Source organism: Mycteria americana (assembly GCF_035582795.1).
Source record: "Mycteria americana isolate JAX WOST 10 ecotype Jacksonville Zoo and Gardens chromosome Z unlocalized genomic scaffold, USCA_MyAme_1.0 Scaffold_18, whole genome shotgun sequence".
In the NCBI taxonomy this organism is placed as follows: domain Eukaryota; kingdom Metazoa; phylum Chordata; class Aves; order Ciconiiformes; family Ciconiidae; genus Mycteria; species Mycteria americana.
This window is the reverse complement of record NW_027445436.1, coordinates 7,331,550-7,349,397: the sequence shown is the minus strand read 5'-3', so window position 1 is coordinate 7,349,397 and position 17,848 is coordinate 7,331,550. Positions and strand designations below refer to the sequence as shown.

General features: G+C 40.9%; 1 long non-coding RNA gene across 1 annotated transcript in view; it reads left to right on the top strand.

Moving 5' to 3' along the window:
- The first annotated feature begins 2,566 nt into the window (after positions 1-2,566).
- Positions 2,567-17,848, top strand: part of LOC142402984 (uncharacterized) — a 30,606-nt gene continuing 15,324 nt past the window's right edge. Inside the window, exon 1 of the long non-coding RNA XR_012773549.1 lies at positions 2,567-2,612. This is a non-coding gene — a long non-coding RNA (uncharacterized LOC142402984). The remainder of the gene's footprint in view (positions 2,613-17,848) is intronic.

Here is a 17,848-nt window from a genome sequence, read left to right as displayed (position 1 = left end):
ATCTAGTAATAATTGCCAATCTTTGTTTCTCCAAACTGGGGATCTATTTACTTCCCAATTCAAGGTTTCCCACTGACAGAGCCACTGTGTGGCACCGGCCCACACAGCATAAGAGTCTACATATATGATTTTTGCTCCATTCTGTGCTGCCAAAACAACTGCTCTTATTTCTCCTACTTGTGCACTGCCTTCACCTTCTTCTACTACTTGTTTGCCGGTGGTAACATCTAATGCAACGGCCTTATATTGCCATTTACCATTTACCCTTTTTGCTGAAGCATCTGTAAACCAAATGTTTTCTGTTGGTGTACCCTCAGTGAGGGGCGGTGCATCCAGAATGGGTGAAGGTTTAAATGGTTGTTGTAACGCTAAAGGGTCTGTGTTTATGGGCATCTGCAATTTGGGAACCTTAGTGTGTCCTTCAGTTAGTTGCATATTTTCTGCAACTCCTGTTAGGTAGGCATACCATTTTTGGACAGTGGGTTTTTGTGCAACTCCTTCTGGGGCAGCAGTCCCCTTTAGGATTGCTTCTAGTAAATTAAATGGTCCTCTAGTTTTCACAGGTTGTCCCTGATGTATTTTCTCAACTTGTTTAACTGCTCCGACAAACGATAAAAGTCCCTTTTCCCATTCAGAGTATCATTGTTCTGTTTCTTTAAATGCCGTTGAGCTAAACAATAAAGGTCTTTTTGGCCCATCAGGCCCAGTTTGGAACAGGTTACAGTAAGTAGCATGTTTGGTGAAACCCCATTCGGCTATAATAGGGTCGTGGGGGTGTACTGGTCCCAGCGACTGATACGTTTTTAACTCTTCAGTTAGAGTTTTGACTGCCTCTTTATGTTCTAATTTCCACTCCCAGGGTTTGCCTTTCGTTAAGAGTGAGTATGATAGTGAAAGGGTTAAATCCCTGACAATCCCTGACTAAGACATAGACTTGCATTTTTTTAGTTTCACTCCCATCCTTGTTCTCTTTTGTTCTCTTCCCCTGCAAAGATAGTTTTGGTTACCTGCTGAGCAGAGTTGATGATAGGACATTTCCTGTGACTTCTTACCTGAGAGGACTAAACAGGCCTTGAGCAAGCTCGTTAGGCTTCCTAATTAAATCACTGATAACAGGAACTCAGGACGATTGTGCCAAAGATAAGCACCAAAGAACTAGTTTAAATCGACCCCCTTGTGACATTCTGAGGCTGAAGGACTGATGAGCTAACTCAATGACTATACAGGGACAAAGGAAGCCCAAAGATCAACTAGCGGACAACGTGAGGAAGACAACGTGAGGAAGACTATGGAAGACCACCGGGAGGGTGAAAAGACCCTAACCCTAATTTTACTGCGCATGCTTGGAGTATGTAAATGAATTGCGGGAACTCATCACCATAAAACTGCCCTTTTCAGGAAATCTGATGAATATGTATGATTTTTCTGTATATGAACTGATGTGTTGTGCTGACCTGGCGGAGCACTTGTGGCGGAGCAATCCCCAGTGCTGCCCAGCGCTGCAATAAAGAATCCTCATCCCGACTATTGAGTACTGATTTCGGTAAAATACCCGTCGGGTAGTTTGCAGGGTCCGTCGGTGGCTGTGAGATTAGCTCCATAAAATGGTCCTTTGCTTACCCATCCAACCGATGTATTTCTACTGCCATCCCACTTGGTAGGGCTATAGGTTTCACGTTCAATCCCGTCAAATTCCAAGTTCCTATTTCTACCGCAGTCTTGTTGATCCAATAATCATCCCACCCGTTCCTACAAGAACAGTTATGATACTTGTTGTCGGGGGGGGGGCGGCACAGACAATTATTGGATCTTGCCTTCCATAGGCAACTATTATTGCTAACTAGAATCTGGGTGTTAGTTTTTGGGGTTTTTTTTTTTAGTATCTGTAGGTCAAATCTTGGTCCGATCTCATATCTTGAATTATCATAACTACAATATCCTCCATCTCATTTTTTCCAAAACTCAGGCCAAGTATTATTGTCACAATTCCAATGAGTCGACCCTATGCCGTACAAAGGGAGTCTCATGTTACCTCTCGGTAGGGCAGTACAAATCCAACAACCCTTAGCCTCTTTAGAAACCTAAAGCTTTCTTTACTCAGCAGTAATGGATCCAAGCTGTCTGCTCTTTAATCTTGATTGCAGTGAACTGGTTCAACCAAGCACTTTAGGCTTTTTTTGGCATCTTTAATGTGTGCTACGGAATAAAATCTTGAGTACTTTATGTGTGTTTTCTCTGCTTCTAATCTTTAACTCTGTTTTTTGGGGGGGTTGTTTCTTGTTGTTTCATGGATTTGTTTTGTTTTGGGGGTTTTTTTGTTGTTGGTTTTTTTGCTTGTTTTATGACTGTTCTTTGAAGTTGATAAGAAGCAATGTAGATAAAGCAAAAAAGGAGGGGGGGAGGGAAAGGTTGCTGTAAGATGCTCTTTCAAATTCCGGGAGCTTTTCAAGGCTAATAAATGTTTTTAGGTCTGTATGTCTTTATACAGATGATGTTTGATTCAAAGTGAATTTTCAAATTATTTTTATGACTGCAAGTTCTAATAGAGCCATTTTCTTCCTTCTTAGTATTATGAGATGTCCTATGGGTTGAATATAGAGATGCATAAACAGGTAGGCAAATATTTTGTTTTCTGTAAGAATGTTCTGTATAATTTATCTCATCAGTCTTAAAACATATGTGTATTCTGTGTGAGTTGATTTAATTGCATGTTTAAGTGCACTGGATATTTTTTCAGCTCCACGATGCCCTGACACTTCCATCTGTTATATACCTGTTGGCTCCCTGTTGTGTGTTATTCTGTTGACTTTCTGCCCCTGCACATGCAAGTGGACATGAGTAGGGATGGGAACATGGGTTGTAGCTTCAGATCTCTCTAACCTTTGAGGCTTACTTTTTGGAATGACAGCTGCATTGTAAACATGTTTTAGGTGTCAAGGGATGTGTATTTGTGTGTAGAAAAATACTATCATCTTCAGTTAACCTGAACAGATTTAAGATGGAACTACAAAAGCAATTGATGTACAGCCATGCTCCTGTTTCCTACAGGCTTCTTACTTGGACCTTTGTCCAAAAATAGTGTCTTAGTTTTTCAAACTCAAAAGAGTAAATGAGTTTTCTATGAAGATGTTAGCATGCTCAGTTTTGTGCCTTGAAGTCTAGCACTTAGGCCAAGATTAGGAGGAGATTAGTCAGATGGAGCATGGTAGTGTAATTAGAATTTCTTATTCAGTAATGTGTGTGTTTTAACTTTCTCTAGAGGAGAATGAATTGAACATCTGACCTCTTTTCTAGTGAAGGAACTTTTTATATGGTGGAGTTTAATACTGACAACTCATTTTAGCTAATGGTTGAGCAATTCATCAGCATTGCTGGGGAGTATAAACTGCAAAAATAAAGAAATGGTTGGCTGGGAGAAGAAAGATCATCTGAAAATTGATCTGTATGCATTTCTGTTCAAACTAAGGGTTTTGGAACTTCTCTGGGTTGTGGAAATAGGATTTCTTTATCTCGTTGAGGGCAGGCATATAGTTCAATGGGGTTTTTTTTCCACGTTATTTATTATATTTTGTATTCCATTAGCATCCCAGTGTCACAGTAGTGATTAGGGCCATTTGGGCTAGATAGTATACAAATACAAAGACGGTGGGATTTCCTGCCTCAAAGCATTTTGAATCTGAAGCTCTAAACCTATGGAACTTTGTACATATACAGTTTTTTACAGACATATACACAGGTCCGTTGAACTCAAATGTGCTTCTCACAGATGTGATACTTACCCATAAAGACTCAAAAAGTGTGTTTAAGAAACAGGTGAGAAGAAAAGGCTGTGATTGTAGCTGATCAAATTCTAACTATATGGTTACTCTGTGGATCTGATTCAGATCATTGGTACTGATGAAAGACTATTCACTGACTCTTGGAGGGTTTGGATCTGTTCTCAAATGAATAACCATATTGTTTCAGGCTATTAAACCTAAAATAATAGGTATGAACACGATTTATAAAATTTACAGTCCTTACAGGTCACCTACGTAGCAAATTCTCATAGGCATTTGAAAGCAACCATTGTAGTCAAACTTGTTTATATATCTAGATACTCTGTTTTCACAGCAATTAGTTGTATGTAGACCTAAACTGACACCGCAAAATTCCATAGGATAAAATCAGGTTGCATGAAAAATGTGTAATTATATTGTTTTGAGGAAAACTAAATGGGTTTTTGTTTTGTTTATTTCTAAATACTTCAGAAGTTGTATGCAATTATGGCGACGGAGACTTCAATGATATTCTGGAAAAAGTAAATACTTATTTACAAATAAATATGGGGATTGCAAAGGACCGAATTTTAATTAAACACCATTTCCATTACTGTTACTTCTGTTCAAATTAGTTACGTAAGTATTGTACTCTCGTGCAAAAATATTTATTTTGTCAGATGTTGACTGAAATTAGTTGCAACTAAAACCATGTCCTATATCGTTCTTAAATCTGATGTTAGTTCTTTCATGTTTCCCATTCTATTTGCACAGCATTTTTTTCTCCTTTTGTTTCAGCAACTACAAAATATTTCCCATCTTGTTTTGATTGCAGTGTTAAGACCCAATTTTTGTCTATAGTGTTGATTGTTTCATTTGATGTGTTTGAAGCTTTTTTTAGCCTTCCAGTTTAAAATCTCTTTTCTTCCTTCCTGATTTTATCCAGCTGAAACTGAGCAATTCACTTTTTCCTTTCTAAACTCAATCCCATCAAAAATCCTGAGGGCAGTTTGTCTGTATTTCACAATGTGATAGCCCTGCAAACCACCTATTTAGTGAATTTTTTTTTTTTCTGTTTTTCACTTTAGCACAGAGGCATATCTGTCTTTATTTGTTTTTATGGGCAGACAGCCTTGGTTCCTCTTAGGTTCTTTTCCAGATGTGCTCACTGGATGCCCTTGTAATGGAAAAGCAGACAATAATGCAGTGAAGTTGCCCTTTGGCATAATTTGGCCTAGTTCTCAAGGTCAGGTTGGACTTATTCACTTACTAGATTTATGTCTCAAAAGGTTCAAGAGAAGGACTCCCTGGAGTCCTTGAAGTACTGTAGTAATTGATGGCCCTGATATGTGAAACCTTTGTGTATTTTTCTGTTAAAGCTTCTGTTCTTCTTGGCTGCTCACAGCCATGGTGTATTTATTTTTAGAGAAATTTTTCACTGGAACAGAAAATGATGGCTGTGATGGAGTCATGACACTGACTTAGCAAATTTGATAAAAGGATAAATGCACAGAGCAGCAATGGTGTGTGCCCATATGTGTATGAGGAGTGGTAGGAGGAAAGGAGGGAGGAAAAGCATTTCTTTTCCCACCCCTCATGATGACCCATCAGTCATCCTGTGTTGATTTTGATAGATGACTCATAAAACTGAAACCTATGGGGAATTTGTCATTCTGAAAGGAAAGCTAATGTAATTAGTACCAATTGAAGTATATTTAGTATATTGGATTTGATTTTAATTAAGCCTGAATAATGTTGCCAATTTTTAACAATTATGTTTGAGAACATAATTACTCAGTTACCAAAATTTAAATTAAATAGCATTAGAATGGAATTAGAATGGGGCGTTTTGTGAAAGTGGTGTTATAGCCTAAAATATTAACCTAATTTTTTATATTCTCTAGTAGGATCAATAGAGCTTCAAAATAGGCACATTCTGAAGAAAAGACAAAAAGTTGGGGATTGTGGGTTACAGTATGAACAGATACTTCCCTACAGTTTTAAATGTCAATAATAGAATAAATGTGAACATTTGAATGTGGTCTGAAAGTGCCTATTTATTACTAAGTTTCTAATATAGTGTTGCTACTTCTTGTTGGTGGTCATTCAGTTTAATTTCTGACATTAGGCAGTTTTAATGTTATGGTTCAACTAGAATAGCCTGGTATTGTAAAAATCGGGATGGAGAAAGCCAATGATTTCCTTTTTGTTCTAGTACGGCTGATACTGTGTGTGAAACCAGCACTGATTTTTTTGGCCTAAGGTAAATTTCCGGGCCTCTTGGATATTTAGTACTACAGCTGCCACAGCTCGTAGGCACCCTGGCCACCCTTTGCTTACTTCATCAAGCTGCTTAGAAAAGTAGGCCACAGCTCTTTTGTAGAGTCCCAGTCGCTGAGCTAGGACTCCCAGAGCTATACCTTGTTTTTCATGGGAAAACAGCCGGAAGGGTTTAGTAACGTCAGGTAGGCCCAGGGCTGGGGCCTTCATCAGTTCCTTTTTAAGTGTTTTGAATGCATTTTGAGCTTCTCTGGACCAAATCAATTGAGTAGGATTGTTTTTCAAAAGTTCATACAAAGGTTTTGCTATTATTCCATAGTTGTAAATCTATAATCAACACCAACCTGCCATTTCGAAGAAGGTCCTGAGTTCCTTTACCGTTTGAGGGAGGGGGGTTCTGCAGATGGCTTCTTGTTGCTATTAATGTCATCCACATACTGTAGAAGAGTTCCGTCTCTGGAGGGAGGATCCCATGTCTCAAGTTCTCGTGCTAATTGGTTCCCAAAGATGGTTGGACTGTTCTTAAAACCTTGGGGTAACACTGTCCAGGTAAGTTGGGTTTTCCTACCAGTAGTAGGACTTTCCCATTCAAATGCCAATAGGTTTTGGCTCTCCTTGGCCAGAGGCAAGCAGAAGAATGCATCTTTCAGATCTAATACTGTAAACCGTACTTGATTATTTCGTAATTTAGTAAGTAAAGTATAAGGATTGGCCACCACAGGGTATAAACCTTTAACAATCTTATTTATCCCTCTTAAATCTTGTACTACTCGGTAAGTCCCGTCTGGCTTTTTTACCAGTAATATGGGGGTGTTATATTCTGATTCACATTCCACTAACAGTCCATGCTGTAAAAAGTTATTAGTTGGGCCTTCTATCCCTTTTTGATCTTCTAACTTCGAGGGATATTGTTTTTGTCGTACCAGGCTTATTCCTTCCTTGAGTTCTACTACTATGGGTATGGCATTCCTTGCTCTTCCTGGGGTTCCTGCAGACCATACTCCTGGGTATACCTGATTGATAATTTCTTCAATCTCGGGCATTGGTGCAGCGGACCTTTCAGGGTACATTAGGGCTAAGCTTAGAATTCCAATTAATTGGTCTTCCTTCACCTTTAATTCCATGGTCCCCTGTTTAAAGACTATTTCTGCTTCCAATTGTTCTAATAGGTCCCGGCCCAACAAGTATTTAGGGGAATTTGGCAAGGATAAGACTTGATGTATCCCAGCCTGTTTTCCTAATTTAAAATTAAGGGGTTTTAGAAAGAACGCCTTTTCCTGTTGGCCAGTAGCTCCCACTACAGTCACAAAGTCTTTACTCACAGGTATCAATTCTTGATTTAAAACAGAGAAAGAAGCACCTGTGTCTACTAAGAATTCCACTTCTTTCTCTTATCTCCCTAGCCTTATCTTAACCAGTGGATCTGCTAGGGTAGATTCCCCAGGTCCCCGTCAATTGGCCTCTGCTCCAGCAATCAAGACTTGCGGGGTTCCTTTGAGTCTTGGACATTCACTCCTCCAATGTCCTTCCTCTCGACAATACGCACATTGATTCTTTCCCAATACATTCCCCAGTCCTCCTCTACTTCCAGAGGGCCTTCCCCTTCCTCGTCCTCTAAATCCTCCTCTGTTCACCATTCCTCTCTGTTCCAAGGCTGCCACCGTAGCTGTCGCCATTACTTTCGTCAATTTTCCCCTATCCACATCCTCCCGATTCCTAAAAACTTTCCATGCCTCCTCAAGCAATTTCTCTAAGTCCCTTATTTCCGGTTCTTTTAGTTTCTGTAACTTCTTTCTTATATCCGTAGATGATTGCCCCAAAAATAGAGAGACAAGCTGTTGCTGTCCCACATCCGAGGAGGGATCTAGGGTGGTGTATTTTCTCATGGCATTTCTTAACTGATCCAAAAATTCGGTAGGGATCTCCCTCTGCCCCTGTTTGATAGCATATAATGCTGACCAATTTACGGGTTTTGGAATTGCATTCTCTAATCACAGTTTTATCCAATCTTGATATCTTCTTAACAGCCTATAATCATGCCCATCATTGGGGTCCCAATGTGGGTCAGTCAGGGGAATGTAATTGTCCACATTTCCCTGTAAGATTCCCCCAGTAATTTGGGCCTGCACATGAGTCCGAGCAGTTTTTAATACCAATTGGTTTTCTGTTTCGGTCAGTTCTTCCAAAATCAAATCTATATCTGTCCAATCAGGATCCTGGCTCTTTATTATTAATTCAAATCGTTTTGCCACTCGAGAGGGGTCGTCTCTATATCCCCTAGCTACCTCTTTCCAGGCATCTAAATCGGCAGTGGAGAAAGGAACTTTTACTCTAGCTGGGCCTCCCACCCCCATTACCTCCCGCAATGGGACCAGGAGTTGCGGGGCTTTTTGAGTTTTACTCCGAGTCTGTGCGGTAACCGGAATAAAATCATCCACTGCTTTTTCCTCCTCACTGCCACTATCTCTTTCGCATAGTGACGGCGGGTGTGTGGGGGGCAATCCCAAATCTTCGGGCTGATCCTCTACCTCCTCGGTTTTTTTTCTGGGTTTCATCACTTTCAAACACCTTTGTCCAATACTACATGCTGAGCAACATCTCCTCATTCTCTCCTGCTCCCTCCTCTCACTTCTCTTTTCCCTTTCTAGAGATAAAACTAGGGGGTCTTGGGGAGGGATGTTAACACCACAATCCTTCTGCCACTCTGGGCGATTCCCCAAAGTAAAAAACATATCCGCATACATAACCTCATCCCATTTTCCTTCTCTCCGTAAGAACAACATTAACTACAATATAGTATTTTAATTTAAAGATCCATTAAAGGGCCATTTTTCACCATCTTCTAATTTGTACAGGGGCCACCACTGATTACAGTATTTGATTTGTGTTTTCTTATTCACACTCCCACCTGGTTGTCCCCCTATCTCTTTCCAATGTGCTAAGATACATCCTAGGGGGCTTTTCTTTACAATACCACCACTTTGCTGTCCCCCCATTCTACCTTATTGATTCTGTAGTTCCGTTATTCTCCCACAGATTTTTTTAATAACCTCAACCTGTCGCGCTTTATCCTCCCGCTCTGACCACGTTCCACAATTCTCACATTGGATATCTCATCCAAATACAACCCATAAATTTTGGTCACAAATAAAACAATTTACGAGGAAAAGCGGTTCACATTCATTTTCAGGATGAGACACACAGGTCTCCAGGTTTTCCACACTCACTTTGCAGTCACACTGTGTCTCAGTCACTCACCAGTCACACCAGAGTTAACTCAGCTCATTCACACTTAATTGCCGATTTCGCAGTGCCCGACGAATATATCCAAATTTGATATCAATAAACCAATATCCAAGTTCGGTGCCAGTAAATCCGTACCGCCAACAGTACAAACTCATGCGGGTTTCATAAGTGTACCAATACCAAAAGGCACGTTATTGCAGAAGTACAAGGCTTAACCCGTGCCTGTACCAACGTACTAAATACCAAATGTATACCCTCAGGCACTAGTAGCCCGGTATAAGGCGCTCAGCGTAGGACGTCTCCTACGACTTACAAGAACCTTCCAAATGACTGGTCCCAAATTCCAAAACAGAAAACTAGAAAGATTTAAAGAATACCTTTTTTCCTTTAGATGGTCCTTGTCTGCTCCCGCAGTGATCTGATTGAGGCGAGGAGTCCCTCCGGGAAATCCCGGGGGTACCCTAGGGAGTCCCGTTCTCACTGGGTCCTGCAGCCGAGCAGAGCAGGTCCCATCTGGGGTGCCAAATTGTTGCCGTGAAAAGCCGAAATCAGGACTCAATAGTCGGGATGACTATTAAGCAGGTATTCTTTATTGCAGCGCTGGGCAGCACTGGGGATTGCTCCGCCACAAGTGCTCCGCCAGGTCAGCACAACACATCAGTTCATATACAGAAAAATCATACATATTCATCAGATTTCCTGAAAAGGGCAGTTTTATGGTGATGAGTTCCCGCAATTCATTTACATACTCCAAGCATGCGCAGTAAAATTAGGGTTAGGGTCTTTTCACCCTCCCGGTGGTCTTCCATAGTCTTCCTCACGTTGTCCGCTAGTTGATCTTTGGGCTTCCTTTGTCCCTGTATAGTCATTGAGTTAGCTCATCAGTCCTTCAGCCTCAGAATGTCACAAGGGGGTCGATTTAAACTAGTTCTTTGGTGCTTATCTTTGGCACAATCGTCCTGAGTTCCTGTTATCAGTGATTTAATTAGGAAGCCTAACGAGCTTGCTCAAGGCCTGTTTAGTCCTCTCAGGTAAGAAGTCACAGGAAATGTCCTATCATCAACTCTGCTCAGCAGGTAACCAAAACTATCTTTGCAGGGGAAGAGAACAAAAGAGAACAAGGATGGGAGTGAAACTAAAAAAATGCAAGTCTATGTCTTAGTCAGGGATTGTCAGGGATTTAACCCTTTCACTATCATACTCACTCTTAACGAAAGGCAAACCCTGGGAGTGGAAATTAGAACATAAAGAGGCAGTCAAAACTCTAACTGAAGAGTTAAAAACGTATCAGTCGCTGGGACCAGTACACCCCCACGACCCTATTATAGCCGAATGGGGTTTCACCAAACATGCTACTTACTGTAACCTGTTCCAAACTGGGCCTGATGGGCCAAAAAGACCTTTATTGTTTAGCTCAACGGCATTTAAAGAAACAGAACAATGATACTCTGAATGGGAAAAGGGACTTTTATCGTTTGTCGGAGCAGTTAAACAAGTTGAGAAAATACATCAGGGACAACCTGTGAAAACTAGAGGACCATTTAATTTACTAGAAGCAATCCTAAAGGGGACTGCTGCCCCAGAAGGAGTTGCACAAAAACCCACTGTCCAAAAATGGTATGCCTACCTAACAGGAGTTGCAGAAAATATGCAACTAACTGAAGGACACACTAAGGTTCCCAAATTGCAGATGCCCATAAACACAGACCCTTTAGCGTTACAACAACCATTTAAACCTTCACCCATTCTGGATGCACCGCCCCTCACTGAGGGTACACCAACAGAAAACATTTGGTTTACAGATGCTTCAGCAAAAAGGGTAAATGGTAAATGGCAATATAAGGCCGTTGCATTAGATGTTACCACCGGCAAACAAGTAGTAGAAGAAGGTGAAGGCAGTGCACAAGTAGGAGAAATAAGAGCAGTTGTTTTGGCAGCACAGAATGGAGCAAAAATCATATATGTAGACTCTTATGCTGTGTGGGCCGGTGCCACACAGTGGCTCTGTCAGTGGGAAACCTTGAATTGGGAAGTAAATAGATCCCCAGTTTGGAGAAACAAAGATTGGCAATTATTACTAGATATAGCCAGGAAAACACCTTTCAAGATGGGATGGGTAAAAGCTCATGCTAAAGATAATCAACCAGCCACAAAGTGGAATCAAAAGGTAGATGAGCTAACTAAAATTAGGAAAATCACCTTATATCCTGAGTGGTATCGATTGGGAGAATGGTTACATCAAAGTCTAGGCCACACAGGTAAAGAAGCACTTTGCTGCACAGAGTAAAGGCTGGCCTATAAGCAGAAAATCTTGTGAAACTATTCTTACAGAATGTCCCCAGTGTAGATTAAAATTACAAGCAGATCATCCTGCTAAAGCACCACCTTTACATATCAGTGAAGGGAAAGCTTTATGGTCTACATGGCAAATTGATTATATCGGACCATTCAAATCCTCTGCAGGATATCGATACATCCTCACAGGAGTGGAAGTAGTCTCCGGCTTGCTTATGGCGACTAAACGTCGGAAAGCCGATGGGCGAAATACAGTGCGAGGGCTATCAGTTTGGTTCTCAAATCTACCTACTCCTGATGTTATCCAGAGTGATAATGGCTCACACTTTTCGTGTAAGGAAGTGCAAGATTGGGCAAAACAAGAGGGAATTAGATGGGTATTCCACACCCCATACTACCCTCAATCAAATGGGATGGTAGAAAGAGCTAATGGCTTGTTGAAAAGGAATCTCAAACCACAGGAAGCTCAATGGGATACGAGACTTCCCAAAGTACTCCATCAATTAAATAATCGATACGGGCCTACTGGAAGCCCTGTAAGCTGAGCGTTCTTTGTAAAAACTGAGCTTAGCGCTCCACCTACTAGGAAAAGAGAATATCCAATGACATTACAGCCAGGACAGCCTGTGATGGTCAATTTACCATCCATCGGTACTGTGCCTATGACTTTAATTAAACCTCGTGGCCCACTTGCCTGGGAAGCTACTGATAGCAGTGATGCAAAACACAGAATTAGTGCACGATGGATTTTTCCTTCTTCTTAACGGGGTAACCTGTTCGGACTGTCCCCACCGAAACAAGTCTCTGTTTTCTCTTACAGCACCCCACAGGATGGCAGACGGAAATGCTGTGTTTGTGTTACTGTTCCAAACCCTAACAATGCCGCTCCTCTTAGCCTGTGGTCAAAGAACCCTAGAGTGGCCACGGTCTCAAGCTCGTGTTAAGTACACTGGAAGTATGGGAATACACTCTAGTAAGGGAGATTTAAAGCTTTCCACCGTGGTCATGCACAGAACTGAAACATACTTAGAAAACGAATGGAGCTGGGATAAAGATGAAGCTGATGATAAAGTTCCCCGACTCCGAGGAACGGCAGGGAAAGAAATTAAAATAGGATGCCGGATGATCAATGGGTCTACCCATGAGAAGGCATCTCAGATTTCTGTGTACAACATTACATCAAACCCAATAGCCAAAGATACAAAACTTTGCGCCTTTGAAAGACTGGACTGTTGGTACAATTTTACCTTAGTACAACCTGGTTTTGTAGTCTGCCTCTGGGCTCACCATAGCGTGGGACTATCCTTTAAATTTAAAATAGACATTACTGAGCCTAGCACAACAACATCCGCCCTGACTGTAAAGGATAAGAAAATTCTATCCCCACAGATTTCTGAAGTTGGACCGTATGTGATCAAAAATACAGGCCAACAACAAGTGTTATTTAATCCATCATGGTCTCTTAAACAAGTAGAACTACTGATGCAAATTAATATGTCTGCAATCAAACCGACCTGTTCACCATTCCTAGGTACGTCCTATGCAGGATGGTTAGCATGGTTACATGGGCGAACCCTCACCTCTCCAAGACGAACAAAGAAAGGTGTGACTGGTATCATAGGGACAGGATTGGGAGTCTTAAATAGTATAGATGCCGAAGTACTTGTAAACAAACTGAGCACAACAAGAAGTGATTTCAACAAATTAGAACACCCATTGCGGTCTTCTCTGTTAGCATTGGGAACTAACCGATGGCTCTTATCTGATATATTACTTCAGTGGGAAAGAATTAATGAAAGGGACCACCAACTGATTGGATGCACTTGGTGTAGCCCAAAACAATGTTTCTCTAGCTCTTAGTTGTATCCAAGCTCAACTGTGGATGCAATCTATGGTAGCAGCAATTATAAGAGAAGGTGAAGAGGGCACCTTACCCACTGAAATTCGAAAGGTAATTTGGGATAATGCAACTAAATTTGAGAAAGAATTCCAATCCTGGTGGTATTTAGTCAATTTCACTTATGACCCAATCAACAATAAGGCCACAGCTTTTGTCTTAACAATACACAATGCTTCGGTATACACCATATACCCAATCATTGCGTTAGGATTAAATCACGATGGAACTATACTCTATCCATTAGAACATAGAGTGTGGGCCCAACAAAACGGAAACAAATGGCAAACTGTTGATGTTAACGCATGCGTTGTACGGGAACAACAAGGATTTATTTGTGAGAGTAACACCATCAAAGCCCAAGACATTTGTCTTGACACTGAACAAAATGTTTGTCATTTTGAAATACAACCCGATGAAGCCCCTGAAACTGTACTTGTGTATATTGGAAAAGGATGTGTTTGTATGAGAACCATTTGTGATTTTATATTCGTAGATAACATTACTGTAGATACAAGCAATTGCTCAAATATTTGTGTTTGTAACTTTACTAAAATTGTGGGATGTGACTTCAATTATTCAGCTCCTGTTACGCCTTATCAATTGTTACAATCTAACTATACATTGAGTCGAGATTTATTGCCTTCCCCCATCGGAATGAATCTTACATTGGTGAAGAAACTACTACAACACGATGACCTGTGTCAACTGCTAGAACGCATCCGAAACAATGGACGCAAAACTCTGATCACCGTTTGTCATGATGCAGAAGAGATACACCATGTCTTGGAAAGAGTGAAGAAGGATGGAGAACACCATTGGTGGGAAACGCTTCTTGGATGGTCACAGACAGCAACGGGAGTGTTTAATCTTATGCTTCACCCAGTTGTTATTTTACTAACTCTAACATTAGTGTGTCTATTGCTTATAATTATATTGTATATAAAGGTTTGACACGATAAAACAAATAACCCAACTTCAACCACCCAAAACATACAAATTAACGCATAACAAATAGCAGTGCTTCACTGTCTACTTACCGTGGATCTATAAGCGCACAAACTATCAATATACTATTTATGGCACAGAGGCAAGAGGTGACCGTACCACCACTCTGTGAAGGTAAGATGAATTGACTATAGTCACAGGGTGGAGTGTGGCAGTGTGCTCTGCCCCCTGCTCCCTGCACAAGCAGTAACCATCAGTGGGAGTCATCCTGATAGCTGCATCCAGCTTATGCTGGACCTTGAGGATGGATGGCAACAAAGTAGCCAAGGGCTGCCTGAAGCAGTGATCCAAACGTCTTGCTGATATGCAAATATGACCATAAGTCAATCATCTTGCTCCTTAAATAGTGGACAGCCCAGGGCCCGTTGAGCTCTCCTGCACGGCAGCAGGCTGCATGCCAGGATCTCCCCTTGAGCAGGGACGCCTCTCAAGGTTACTCCTCGAGGTTGAGAGATTCCTTGCCACAACAGATCCTCGGTAAGTGACTAATAGCATGCTAAACTTTGGAATCTTAGCTAAGTGATATAAAGGATTGATTGCGCACATATAATCCTTTAGACATAAACCGTTGACCAAGTCTGGGACTAGGACTAGATCCAGCCACACCTAGACTCCTCTCTAAGAAGGAGTTCAGAAAGCAAGGGGATCCTTTTCCGAACCTCATGACTCAACGGGAGGGTCTCCCTGACAGTTTTGTCTGACCCTGTCCTCTACACAGTAAATGATCAAGTGTACCTTGCCATCAAATCTTGTTAAAACACTGTTGCATTGAACTTTGTTAACTCCCTATTCTGTATCAATAAACTATATTTTTACTTCTCTCTTGCGAGTGAAGTGCACTCTCACTCCATCCGCGACACTACTGCAACTATGATTATGACATCCTATCAGCTAGTAGAGCCCTTTCATTTCTATGCAATTAATACTTTAGCAACACTCAAACGACTGTTGCCCAAGTCCTGTAATAAAACTTACATGGATTGGACTAAAATGGGAGGGTGTGGGGTTCTTACTGTGATTTTAAAAAGTCATTTAATTTATTTTTTTAATATCCATCTTCTTAAAGATCTGAACTTTCTTTCAAAAATGCTGAAATCCAGCATTCCCAACATGTGAATTAATTCAAAGATAGAGATTTAACCAGAAAAGAGAATCATAATTTATGGCTTGCCACCTCCAAAAACATAATAAAAAAAGAGAAGTGAATGCTGCATCCTATTTATGTTCTCCATCAATCCTCTTCGCAAGTATCTGTTGTCTGTAGTCAACTACAGACACTTATTTTAAGTGATAATTACAATTCCGAATTAAAACCTTCAGAAAGCATGTTTGCTTACAGCAATTTAAATAAACTGTTTACCATAACATTAAAACTGCCTAATGTCAGAAATTAAACTGAATGACCACCAACAAGAAGTAGCAACACTATATTAGAAACTTAGTAATAAATAGGCACTTTCAGACCACATTCAAATGTTCACATTTATTCTATTATTGACATTTAAAACTGTAGGGAAGTATCTGTTCATACTGTAACCCACAATCCCCAACTTTTTGTCTTTTCTTCAGAATGTGCTGCTAGTTGAACTTTGGGCTTCCTTTGTCCCTATATAGTTATTGAATTAGCTCATCAGTCCTTCAGCCTCGGAATGTCACAAGGGGGTTGATTTAAACTAGTTCTTTGGTGCTTATCTTTGGCACAATCGTCCTGAGTTCCTGTTATCAGTGATTTAATTAGGAAGCCTAACGAGCTTGCTCAAGGCCTGTTTAGTCCTCTCAGGTAAGAAGTCACAGGAAATGTCCTATCATCAACTGTGCTCAGCAGGTAACTAAAACTATCTTTGCAGGGGAAGAAAACAAAAGAGAACAAGGATGCAAGTGAAACAAAAAAATGCAAGTCTATGTATCACAGTAAGGTCTTAGTCAGGGATTGTCATGGATTTAACCCTTTTATAACCATGGGGCAGAAAATTACGGTTTATGTCCCACATATGGTAATTTCTGTCTTGGAGCAAAAAGGGGGAGCATTGGCTGTCCCCAAGCCGCATGCTCAAATACCAGGTCACTCTCTTGGAACAGGATGATGTGGAGCTTAAAACTACAACAGCAGTGAACCCAGCAATGTTTTTGAGCTCGGAAATGGGTGAGTCTTTACACCATGATTGTTTGCAAACTGTTGAACAGGTATATTCTAGCAGACAGGACCTGAAGGACGAACCGTTGCCTAATCCTGATTTGGAGCTGTTTACGGATGGAAGCAGCTTTGTCCAAGATGGAAAATGAATGGCGGGGTATGCAGTGGTCACCACCACCCAAGTGATGAAAGTTGAAGCTCTCCCTGTGAATACAGCAGCACAGAAAGCAGATTCACACACATGGAGTTATCTGGAAGGAGAGAGGACTTTTGTCAGTTCAAGGATCGCCCATTAAATATAAGGAAGAAATTCTCCAAGTCCTCTAGGACATCCAGCGGCCCAAGGAAGCAGTGGTAATGCATTGTAAAGCACATCAGTTTGGACAAACTGTGGTAAATGTGGGCAACCGATTGGCTGACAAAACTGCTAGAGAGGCAGCGGAGCAAAGCATCCTTGCCCTGGTACCACTAAAACAGGTAAAACTTCCAACCCCAAAACCAAATTATGGTAAATTGGATGGATTATTGGCAAAACAGTTGAGAGCAGTAGAAAATGAGGATGGATGGTGGGTAACACCCACCCGACAAGTCATAGTTACCCCACAAATAATGATAAAAATAGCAGAGGAAAAACAGAGAGAAACACATTGGGGAACTGAAGCGACGATTGTGGATTTACAGAAATCAAGATTGCTGTGTGCACATCCCAAATGTTACAGCTGCATTGAATGAACAAATAGATGATATGAAGAGGGTGGCACAGCAGACTCAAGGTTTAAGGAGTGAAATGCAAACAAATTGGTTAGGCCAAATTTTGGGACATTTTGGATTTTCTCTTAAAGGATGGATAACTGAGTTGTTACAGACACTAATCATTTTGATTATAGTTGTTTTGATGATTTGTTTGGTTTATCAATGTTTAAAGAAAATGTTGTCACAGACAATGTCTAGGAACTCTGTAGCAATTTTTAAATCAGTGATGAAGCATCGTACACCAATGCCAGGAGAGAAGCCACCTGCTTGTGCTGAGTTTTGAAATATTAAGAGTGGAAGTATTGAAAAGATGATTATTTCAAAACTTCCAAAGGGGGGGAAATGTAACCAGTTGTAACCAAAGTGATTAGTTCTTTTGTAACTAAGCAACATAGAGATAGGAGCAGGGTAGACAATACTTTAATATTGTGTTTGTACACCTATGGCTATGGATATTCTACTGTGCCCAAAGACAAT